Consider the following 12,286-nt stretch of genomic DNA (forward strand, 5'->3'; position numbering starts at 1 on the left):
AAGCAGATGAGATATTTAGATGCAAAAAAGCACACAATACTGTTGACAATTAGTGGTCATATATATTTGTAATAAAAGTACGAACAAAGATACATCACAACATGCATCAACAAACAACATAACAGGCATACATTACAAAAATCTGAGGCCTCAGGTGGGAGCTTCTCTTTGCGTGTTACTTCATACTCAAGATACGCTGGGGAGAAGTCCACTGAGTCTTCCAATCAATGAGTTCTTATTCACTTCGGTTGGGTCCTGAAGGGGGTGGTCCCCCAATACTAAAAGTCTTTGTTCACCAGATTGTTATCTTTACAGTTGAAGCTCCCCCCACCGAGGCTAAGGTGGGGTCGGCGGCCGTGCAATGTAACCCTCTGGCTTTGTTGACGCTAGCCAGAGTGTCGAGGAACAGGCCCATACATCAAAGCATTGCTTGGAAGCTGATTACACCACATGAAAGATAAAGAAAGAGCAGGCAACCAAAATGCATCACTCGACCCTTGACGGTTTACACTTTAGATGACCCACAAGGAGTAGAACCTAGGCCCTATATAAAATTACACAGAATAGCAACAAAACTTAAGTTCATAGATGGACCAAAAACGTAACAACATACGTAGATTTTCCATCACAGTGCACATCCAGGATGACCTGTCCTGGAGGACCAACACCGCAGCCATCATTAAGAAGGCACAACAGCGACTCTATTTCCTGAGAGTCCTCAGGAACTACCACCTTAGGGAGGAGTTGCTTGTGACCTTCTACCGCTGTTCAGTTGAGAGCATCATCACCTACTGTATCTGCGTGTGGTTCTCCAGTTGCACAGCTGTAGAGAGGAAGGCACTACAGCGGGTCGTTAACTCGGCCCAGAAGATCATCGGCTGCCCTCTCCCCTCTCTGGAGGAACTGTACAACACCCGCTGCCTCAAGAAGGCTACCAAGATCTCCAAGGATCCAACCCACCCGGGTTACGAACACTTTGTGCTGCTGCGCTCAGGGAAGCGGTTCAGGACTATGGCTGCACGGACAAACAGACTTGTATCTAGTTTCTACCCCAGGGCCATACAGGCGTTGAACGTTGCCAAAACCTGACCTTGTACTATCACGCACACACACATAACATGTGGCAGCTACTGGGGAACTGTGCAATTCCCTTCGAACAATCTATTTATTTATCTATTCATTTATATTATTATATTAAATATTATTTATTTATTTATTTATTTATTTATTTATTTATTTGTTTATTTTCTAGTTAGATTTATATTAGATGTGTTAGTTTTAGTTAGATATATATCAAGTGTTTTATTTATTTTTTATTTATCATACTGTATATATTGTTTATGTATGTTCCTTGTCCTCTTTTTCATTAAGCACCAGGGGTGAGCTCTCCCAAATTTCGATTTACCTGTACCTGTACCTGTACTTTGACAATAAAGATCATTCATTCATTCATTCATTCATTCATTCATTCATTCATTCATTCATTCAAGTCCCACTAAGGAAACGTGACCCAACCATCGCAGGGAGTGACGCAGACTGTCACTACTGTCAGGTAAAAGGAACGGGGAAGCCTTGTTACTTTTGATCTCAACGGGTTACGAAAGGCCAATCTGTGGCATTTTCCAATGATAATCTTGCAGGTGATGGATTCAACACTCAATCTTTAGAGACTAGAGAAGTCGAGCTTGGGCTCCGTCATTTCAACAAGTTAGCACTCTTTTGGAGAAGGTTTGTCTCCAATACGAAACTGTTAGAACTCTACATGTTATCAAAAGCAACTTTTATTCACGTACCGCAGTGCAAGTAAAAGTTGACTTGTAGCACCGGCTGCAAGCAAGGTGGATGATCGATACACAAAACAGATCAGTCTTTTATCACACTTACGGGGGGGGGGGGGGGGAGAGGGCGCTGGAGAGAGCAGGTGGGAGGAGAAGGATGAGAGATTGGGGGAGGAGAGTCTTGTAATAGCAACAATAATACTAGAAAATGCATGTCCTGCAGGAAATGCGATGAGTGCTGTTGTACAAAGTGAGGTTGAAAATATGTGTTAATAAAGACAGTTTAAGACGTAAAGAAATGTTAAATGGCTTAAATCAAGTGAAGGGATTTGAACAAAAGTTCAAAAGTCTAAATGGAGTAATCAATGTAAACATGCACACCATTTAAGAGAATGTAAATGGAATGTAAATGGTTGGAAACAAATAAAGTGACAGCTGAATGAAAAGCGCAAAGCTTTGCTAAAAATGCAGAAATGTTTTGTCTTATTCAAGTAACATTTTCAGCACCTTAAAAGTTGTCCAGGAATCACTCAATATCCACGCATTATCATAGAATGAGCTATAGTAACCTACGTCACTACGTTTGATGTGTGTGTTTGGGTGTGCGTGCGTACATTTTTTGTGTAACCTTGTAATGGCTCCATGATACTCTGGAGGTCAGAGGTGAAGATGCTATACGTGTCACTGTTGCTCTATGCAATATAGTCTAATGTGAGCCTGTCTCCCTCTAGTGTGTTAACAGCAGCAATGCAGCACGACGCGTTTGCTAGTCCTAACGACTCGGCCCCCCCAAAAGCTTGGTCACCTTTTTATATATATATATATATATATATATATATATATATATATATATATATATATAGTAGCGGGCCAGTGGGTGTGGGGTTTCCACGCTACCAAGTTGAATAGACAAAATGACACAACACAGAGAGCAGTTCCAGTGCAGAATGGTTTATTTAATTAGTAAACCAAAACCAGGGTGGGAAAAGGGTCGTCCACCTCTTCTATGATACAGTCCAACACCTTCCACCTATCTGTTTCCCTTAGGCCGTCCGTGCTTCCAGGCGATCACACAGATCCTGCCTGTCCTGTCCTGTCCTGTCCTGTCCTGTCCTGTCCTGTCCTGTGCTGTCCTGTGCTGTCCTGTGCTGTCCTGTGCTGTCCTGTGCTGTCCTGTGCTAGCCCTAGCCCTAGCACCAGCTCTAGCTCCAGTTCCCCCTGTCTGTCGTTTGCTAGCTCTTTTAAGCCCAAGCACCCCTGCTTAATGATCCCCAGGCTCGCCTCGTTAAAGTGAGGAAGTCCATGTAAGGCTTGGGGGTGGAGCCAGCAGGTTGCCCGACCTACCACTCCCCTCACTCCTCCCTGCCGTCTGCCACATATATATGCATATATATATATATATATATATATATATATATATATATATATATATATATATATATATACGTTACGTTGGGCAAGACGTTACGTAGGTCAAGTGCTCAGCTGCTGCATTGATCAACCTCGACTGCATTGATTAAGGCGGCAATGATTCGCAAAATGAAGAGGTCTAAACTCTTATAATTTGTTAAATATTCTTGAGCATCATTCATAGTTTTTTTGTATACAATTCATTATTTGTATTCATTATGTATGGATGTAGACCATATTTTAGCCATATTTAGCTTTTTTAAGATTCCTCACATGAGCACCTTTACACTTTACACACTGAATTCAGTGTGGGACAAATACATTGGTTACACTGATTGAAAAAATGTACATGCCTAAATAATGTAATATAATGCATCAATCACAAACTGCATTCACTGAATATTGACAACCCATGCTGTTCCCTCCATTGGGAGAGAATCAAGTTAACTCACCTTTGACAGTCTCCAAGGTGTACATCAACAGAAACTGTCGCTTTTCAATTTTGCAATGCATAAATAAACTTTTCCATACATTATACAGAATTGTGTGGACTCACCCAGATTGCAGATGATTTAGATTGTTAAAATGTAGACTTACCTGGACTGGATTCACTTACCTTGCTCCATTGAACCATAAATTGATTTGACAACATTGACTTACAAGTGGGCATCAGAAGCTGTGTTTCTCCAAAAAACAAAACAAAAAACTGTTAATATTCGCAGATAGACACAGTACAGCCTAATCATGATATGCTAAATGCATATCATATAAATGCATGGACATGCCTTTTATCTCTTTACTCATACAGTTCCTCTGAATGAATTGTCTGTCAGAAGCAGCGATTATGGCTAATTCAGATTAAGTTGAGCAATGTTGGGAATGTCATCGGAATATTGCGAATTGCGATTGGACTCAATGTAACCTTACCCTACACACTTTTTCCTACGATAAACACACGTCTTCTGCATAGCATAGCATGCTAGTGTTGTAGCAAATTACAACCGTGATATAAACACTTCGACTAACTTAAGAGAGAGGAAAAGAAATTGAGGGGTCCGGAGCAAGTATTGACAAAAGACTTTATCGTTAAAAAGACAAGAACAACAAGGACAAGAGCCGAGTGATTTGCAAAGCACTGTCGGTTTAACAGATTCCAGCGTCCTCTTATACACACACACACAGCAGTTTCTTCTTTGAGGTGTCCGCCCACAATCAATCATAAATTTGTCTAACCAAATGGTCACCGGGATAATTTAGGACACCAGGCTGAGGTCAGCACGCATTGACCCCGTAGCTTCCTGCTCCTGGGGTGGGGGGTCCAAAATATGCTCTGACCCAAGACTCCCAGGCCCTGGATCAGAACCCAGAGACGCTTTAAATGTTCTCTACCATTAGATATACAGGCCTAATAATAATCATGGTTTATCATAGAATATAATCATTAATTTCTACCACACATCCCCCCTTTTGTGACCGCTAAGATCACAACAAAAACATAACAGTCGTTCAGGTCAGATTTTGCACTACATTTGATCATCGTTAAAAACCTTTAAGCATGTTCAGGGCTTTCAACCTGCATAATTCTCAGGAATTTCAACCTGTTGTTTAAGGCAAAAAAGTGGTGATCAAATGTGGTACATCCTATTAACATTTTGATCCCTGCAATTCATTCATACAGAACCATACACCCTTCTAAATCATAACAACACAATGTTCCATATTCAGCATATAATCCTATCAAATGTCTAACTAGAATTCACACATAGTAATCATAACATAGTATGTTCAGCATGCATTGAAAATTAGCATTTCAGAATGTATGACACATAAATATAAAACTCAAAAAATAATATTTAAAAAAATAAGTAAAAAATAATACAAATTAAAAATTAAGATTGTCCGCAAGCTTTCATAGATTTGGATAGCTCTGATTATCTTCATGCAGTGGTGTAGTCTACGTGATACGCAGGTATACGCCGTATACCCACTAGGAACGCACCAGGATTTGCGTATACCCACTTAAAAATGTGCACGGATACGTATCAATCGTCTTGTGACAGATCTTTGACTTCTGTATTTATTTTTCGGAAATATCGGTTGGGTATAACTGCAATAAAATACTTTAAGCAGGGGAAGTTATCTCCTACATTCACCATTCATAAAATTCCCGCTGCGCGCTCGCGCTCTGCCCTGTCTCTGTTACGAAGCGCGAAGCTGCCCCTGCATCTCTGCACGTTAGTTGGCGGGCCGAGCCCCTCCTTCTCGCGTGTGTGTGCGTGCGTGTGTGTGCGTGTGTGTGTGTGTGTGTGTGTGTGTGTGTGTGTGTGTGTGTGTGTGTGTGTGTGTGTGTCCAGTCCTCCAATATTAATGTGTAAACCACATAATAAGTAGTCAACAGAAGACAATGTTTTAATCCCACTTTATATCTCCTTGTTACTTTTAGATGAGAACCCCTGGCCAGCCTTTCAGACTGGGTGTCAGGCTAGGGAATTTAAAAACAGGCATCCTTGGTTAGAGTGGAGGGGAAAAAAGTTATAGGTAAATGTCAGCCAACATACAGTTGGTATGCACAATTGAAATTCATAATGTTAATCACTATGCAAATGAGAGTATAGCTAATTCATGGTCATTTTTAAGGTGCAGTAATTTCACACTTTTACACAATTCAATTACTGTATGGTATGTTAGATAACAACAGTAAGAGCTCAAATTAGAGCAATTGAAAGAGTGAAACATTAGTCTCCTGTCATCTCCTTCTCATGCACTGGTTAGCCATGGATGTAAACAGTTCATTAAATTATTTTGAGTAGATTTTGTCCTTGTTTAGCATGTGCTATTGCTACTATAGATATACAAAGGACAACTTGTCATTTTTGTGTTCTATTTGTTCATACTGTTATTAAAACTGATAAACCTACTCAGCTTTCCATGATTGTTGATAATCGTTATACTCTTAAATCAGCGGGTTGTAGACCCCTGCGTTGGTGAGTGTGGTGCGACACCCCATAAGCGCCACACACGTACACTTCCCGGTCGGACGGGTTTGTACGAGGCTGGGAGGGAATCATCACAGTATACCCACTACAATAAAATAGACTACACCACTGTCTTCATGTATCGGTATGCTGTATAAATGTTGGGGGTTTGGGCATTGTGGTTGCTGCTCCTGTTCGCAGCACCAGGCCCTGGAACCCGTTAGTCCAATGTCCATTTGTTCATGCTGTCCGCAGCGGCTGTAGCTCACAGAGAGGTCACCAGTATGAGCTAAGACCTCCTTCTGATGTCCGATTCTCACATTCCGGTCTCCTCTCTAGTTTCACTCCAATCTATCTCCCCATAGAGCTTCCTCTCCCAGTCATTCGACTCTTCAAGATATTTGTTATGGTGACTCGATCCTAACAGCAGAAAACATTTCATTGAACATATAACATACTTTTTCTGATATGGGATACCTTCTGTTCGTGTTCTATTTAAATTGACCTCTGGATCATATTCCTGCTGTGTCCGTTCTTTTAAGAATTCAAAATCATATTTAGTATTTACGACATATTGAATGTTCTTTCTGACACTACCATAAGAAGCATATATCCTCTCATATTTAATTTATACTCGCTGTTATAATCCCATGTTTTTCCTGACTTTACTGTTAAACGCCATTTCATTGGTTTAGGTTGAATATGTACTTCACACTGACTTTTCCTCTGAGCTTATTCATTATTCTGGTGGAAATTTAATGTACATAATGATTGGTTACCTGACATAACAGTAAACACAAATTCATTAACTTGGTTTTTGCGGTGGTATCTGAGCATATAGGACTATTCTCTCTTCCTTATTAACTATTCCTAAATGAGTTGGGGCCGGATTGTCCTGTGTTTCTCTCAGGCTTCCTTCAGTATCCGCCCCTGATTCCTGGCTCATCCAGGTCTGTGTTGTCTCCATGGTTTCATCCTTCCTCGGGATCTGTCCTTGGGCCAGCGGAATCTGGCAGAACCCTTAGAGGATCAGGAACAGGCTCCCCATTTTCAGCATCATCATGTGGCTGTTGCTCCTGGCTCGGCTTTTGTGCAGTGGTTGAGATGATGCCTCGTGGCACATCCTTCCACCTGGTTGGCTGTTGGTGTTGCGTTGGTGACTTTGTATGGTCGTTCTCTCCTGGGCTCGTTCCACTTTCTCCAACACCCTCAGGTACACTTGGTCACCTGGCTCCACCCCTCTTGGTGGTTCCTCCTCCAACTCTGGAACTCTGTGCTGCTTTCGCTGGAATTACAAACTTATGTACAGCAGTTAGTTGTTCAAACATATTTTCCTTAATTTTATTACTCTAATGGAAGTCCCTTTTGGGACCCTCAAATGTTAGGTGAAGGCATGGGTCGACCCTTAAGCATTTCATGTGGGGTTAGATGCGTCGTTCTGTTAGTTTGCATGCTATAACTCATTAGTGTCAGTCGTAGTGCATTAATCCAATTCAATTTAGTACTTTAATTTAGTTAATTTAATTGCAGACACGACCTAGTCTTTATTTGACATGCAGATGTTAAATGACTTGTTTGAGTGTTTTCTGAATAAACGCTGCCTATCGTCTTGAGCTATTTTGTGATGGAATTCCAAACCTTGGCATGACTTCTCTAGTCAGAAACTTGATTACTGTAGCCGCACTTGATGGGACAGCTTCTACCCATCTGCTGAACCTGTCAATGATAACTACATGCATAACATGTCAACATAGTCCATGACCAAATGTCAAAGTGTTTTGGGAATGTGTCCCATTGGTGTATTGATTGTTTTTCTTACATTGTTTTGTCAAATATTTCCCACTCATTTAGCTGGTTGTCAATCATTGTTTGCAACAAGTATGGTGAAGAAAAACCTTGTTTTCTAATTCTCCTCAATACCTCCCCCCTTGGGCAATGGTCAAAACCATGCGCATGAAATGATAAGCAAACCTAATAACGCCGTTGGTGCAACCAACGTTGAAACGTCTAACTTTAACCATCTGTAAACTAAAACCTATCTATTGGGAAGGGAAATCACAACCAGTATATACAAAACCAAAGCCGATATAGGTGGGTTTACCATCAGCCGCCTGAAACCACGCTGTTCCCAAAGTCATGCACTAAACCAAAAACGTACATGCGTTAGTGGGCTTCTATACCACAAAGGTAAAATAAAATAAAATAAAATAAAACGCGACATGCCCCGTTCCAAGACCACCACCTCTGCTGCCAGAGCTGACATATCTGACTCCTGTTCCCCCTCCACCTTTCATCAGCCGGCTCTTCCTATGATGGTTGCAGTTCGTCGCTTCCTGATCAAGTGAGCCAGTGCTCACAGTGACTGTGCCAAGTAATCGTGACTGTGCCTGTTTTAGGTTGTCCCGGGCTTCAAGGTGGGATCTTACCCGTTGTTGGTTCACCAGCCTTCCATACTGGCTTATTGCAGGATGCCGTGCCTGGGATACAATCAATCTCCACCCATAAGGTAGTATAGATTGCAAAGTGGAGGGATGGAGACAGTCTTCAGTCCCATCTGCCCATGCAGCCAAGTGTGTGCGTAATGGATACACATCAGGGCGACTATAACAACAATAACAACTACTTTACACTGAGTGTGCGAGGGGGCGTATGATGGGGTGAATTTAAAGGTAATTTATCAGAGTTAAAAATATCGTATTATCAATTAGTAAAATTACAAAAGTGTTGCAGCAGCAGTAGTGGCATTTGAAAGGCAAACCCACTACCTCTGAACCAAAATTGAGAACATAGCATGTAGGACTCCTTCCCAGCAGATGTAGCGTCAATCCACCTATTGTCCTTAACTAGGGAGATGTGAAAGAAAACCAAAATCACAATATTAAAACTTGCATTTCAATATTGTGCGACTCACTTCCGTCTTAACCGTTACTCAAAATCATAATTCCCTTCCTGATTCTACCCGATTGCCCTACACTATCCATTTAAATTGGACAACCTAATTTAACCTTTTATTCTACCTATTGCTTGCATTTAGTGTTTTCCACATTTTGATTCACTACTATGTACCCAACCCAAACCCTCTATGTTGTCCTTATCTAGTTTATTCAACACTGAATCGATAAATTGTTTCCATTTTCTAATTAACCATATTGTTTTATCTGAAGTATGCTTTCAGTATCCCCTTGTGTATTCCATCACTCTGACTAGGAGAGGATTCTCCACTACCTCGGCGGCCCTGACACACACACGAGAACAGGCTCACACACACGTCCTTTTTTATTTTATTTTACTTATTTATGGATAACATTTTATCGTACTTATTTAGTCTAGTTTTATGTATTGCCGATTGTTTTTCTAAATTATAAGATCACTTTTAATAAAATGTCTGTTACTATCGTAATCTCTAAGGAAAACAACATCCACCTATCCACCGCGCTCCCGCAGAGTCCATGGGTTGGGTCAGCTCCTCTTTTGATGGGTGCATCTGTGTTTACCCTGGCGCCATTAAACCCCTTGACCCCTTGAATACCCCAGGGCTCTCCCCTGACTTGTTATCTCTGGGTCGGTCCCCAACCGCCCTCTCTACGTTCCTTACATTCCTTTCCCTTCTTCAAACACCTTCTTATCCAACCCGTTGTCTCACCAGTGCTCTGTGTACCAAGATGTAATGATCTATACCACATGGCGCTTCGACGCGATGGAGAGTCTCCAAGAACCACAGAATCACCAATCCCAGTGGTGGTTCTACATTTTTTCTAAGACAGTGGACATAGGTTACATTCCGGGACCAATTACAGAGTACATCCAAGCGCACAAATAATCTATTCAGTACAATGCAAATTCAGTCTCTTTCTCTCTGTCCAGCCCCCACCGACGGTTTTTCCTCTTACTCGCGTTCCTGCTCGCTCTCTCTCTCTCTCACTCACTCACTCACTCACTCACTCACTCACTCACTCACTCACTCACTCACTCACTCACTCACTCACTCACTCACTCACTCACTCACTCACTCACTCACTCACTCACTCACATATACACCTTAAAATAAGAATTCTCCGATTGTAATCCTTGGAGCTGTCATAGGTATTAACTGCATGTGTCCCGAGAATCCTACAGTTTTGGTGAATTTTCCTGCCATGGGGAGGTGAGAGGCATGTTTTGAACCTACGCAAGTTTAAGTGGCTCCTGTGTCGGCCATGATTGGCGTGCCTCTGTCATTTATCAGAACCTGCAGTATTGGTTCCTCATCAGCCTGTTTTGTGATTGCTACAAGCTGACCCTCCCCCTGTGGATTCTCTGGGCACCCCTAGTATCCCTGACCCATGAAGGGACCCGCCTGTCCCTGGTTGCTATTACCCTGTGTTTGCTGTGGTGGAAAAGGGTTAATCAAACAATCATTCTTAGTATGTCCTTCCTGGTTGCACCCATAACATATTAAAGGACCTCTGCGTTGTCCTAGGTTTTTATAGGTTTTATGTTTTTATACCGTCCTTGGGGTCCCTTATACTGATTCTGCCTATTTCCATTTGTGGGGTTCCCATAATTATGGATGTGTACATGTGTGGAAGGTGGAGTAGGTGACAGTTGGCTCTGAGGCAGTTGTACTGGGGGAGAGAATGCCTGCTGTCAACTGGAATAGGAAAATTTCCTGATGATGTGTTGGGTGCTCTTCTCTCCTCATGCGATCTATGCTTCTCATGTAACTCAAGTGCCGGGAGGCTTTGTAACGCTTTACTGCAGACAGGCCCCTCTGTCCCTGGGTTGCATTTCTTATCTTCTTCATTTAGTGTGACTTCCCCTTTAATTTTTACCGTGCCAATTACCAATGGGTACAATGATACTGGTTTGTACAGCGGTGGCTCAACCTTCAGAGGCAATGGTTGAGCCTTCTTGTTATTAGCTATTATTTCTCCCGCCACTCTCTGTAATGTTCGCCATCTCTCTCCTTCCTCTAGGAACAAAGCTAGTATTAACTTTTCCCTGTCCCTCTTTGCTAAGGCCTTTTTTCCGTTTCTGTTATCTTTGTAGTTCCTTATTAATACCTCCATGTCCCTATACATTACTGTATCAAAAGTCCCTCCCATGGGCCATATAGTGCCTGATCCTTCTGTCCTTTCTTCCCATTTATCAGAGATTTTTTCCATCTCACCTTTGAGCAATAGACGGTCTCTACTCCAAATCTCCGCTGCCGTCGGTACTGTATTAATATTTTTGGTGTTAAAACACTATTATTAATACAATTTAATTTAGTTTATTCTACTCGTTTGTCTAAATTATCACTATGGGTTCAGATGTGCCCTTTTCTCTAGCGCTACTGTCGCGCTAGAGAATGTGCGTCCTTGCTTGAGCTATGCTATTTTTATCCCTGCTTCTGCTCGTCCCCGATTTTGCTCGTCCCCGATTTTGCTCGTCTCCTGTGTCTTCACAGTCTGAGTCAGCGCGATAATGTTTAAATCAAAGAAGGTTTACACATTTATTCATTACTTCAACAAATTAATTATTCTCTATCCGTCTAATTTATTTATGATTATCAATTACTTCAAATAAATTAACTATTCTCTGTCCGTCTAATTTATTTATGACAGAATCAACTAAAAAGAAAACGGGCCGTACAAGTCTCAGAGGTAACTCTGGCTTGAATACAGAAATTAACCGATTTATGCGACTTTTGATAGCGTATCGAAAAAAATTCTGAATTGTTTGCACAAGATGCTGAGTGGACCTAGTCACTAGCTCGTCTTTAATTACAAATAAAAGGTTGACCGAGCGTTGAAGCTGGCCTTTTGCTTAAAACATGAACGGTCGGATATATAATCAATCAACCAGAATTTCAAACAAATACCTATCGTTTCACAGTGCCAAGATCAGAATTACAAATGAACTATCTCAGTTCATCCAAAAGCTGCATCTCAATCGGTCCACGATCAGCACATTAAACTCGTTCACACGGCACTTTAAACAACCTTTAAACAAGCCTATTCTTTAAAAATAATGGTTGAACACATAACTACTCGACCAGATCAATAACGAACAAGAAACTCCCCAAAATACCAACTCAAACGGTACCCCAAACAAGAAACGTATCTATTCAAAAGTGCGTTTTCTCAAGAAGCCAAGATCGGA

Source organism: Gadus morhua, chromosome 17 (genome assembly GCF_902167405.1).
Source record: "Gadus morhua chromosome 17, gadMor3.0, whole genome shotgun sequence".
Taxonomy (NCBI): Eukaryota; Metazoa; Chordata; class Actinopteri; order Gadiformes; family Gadidae; genus Gadus; species Gadus morhua.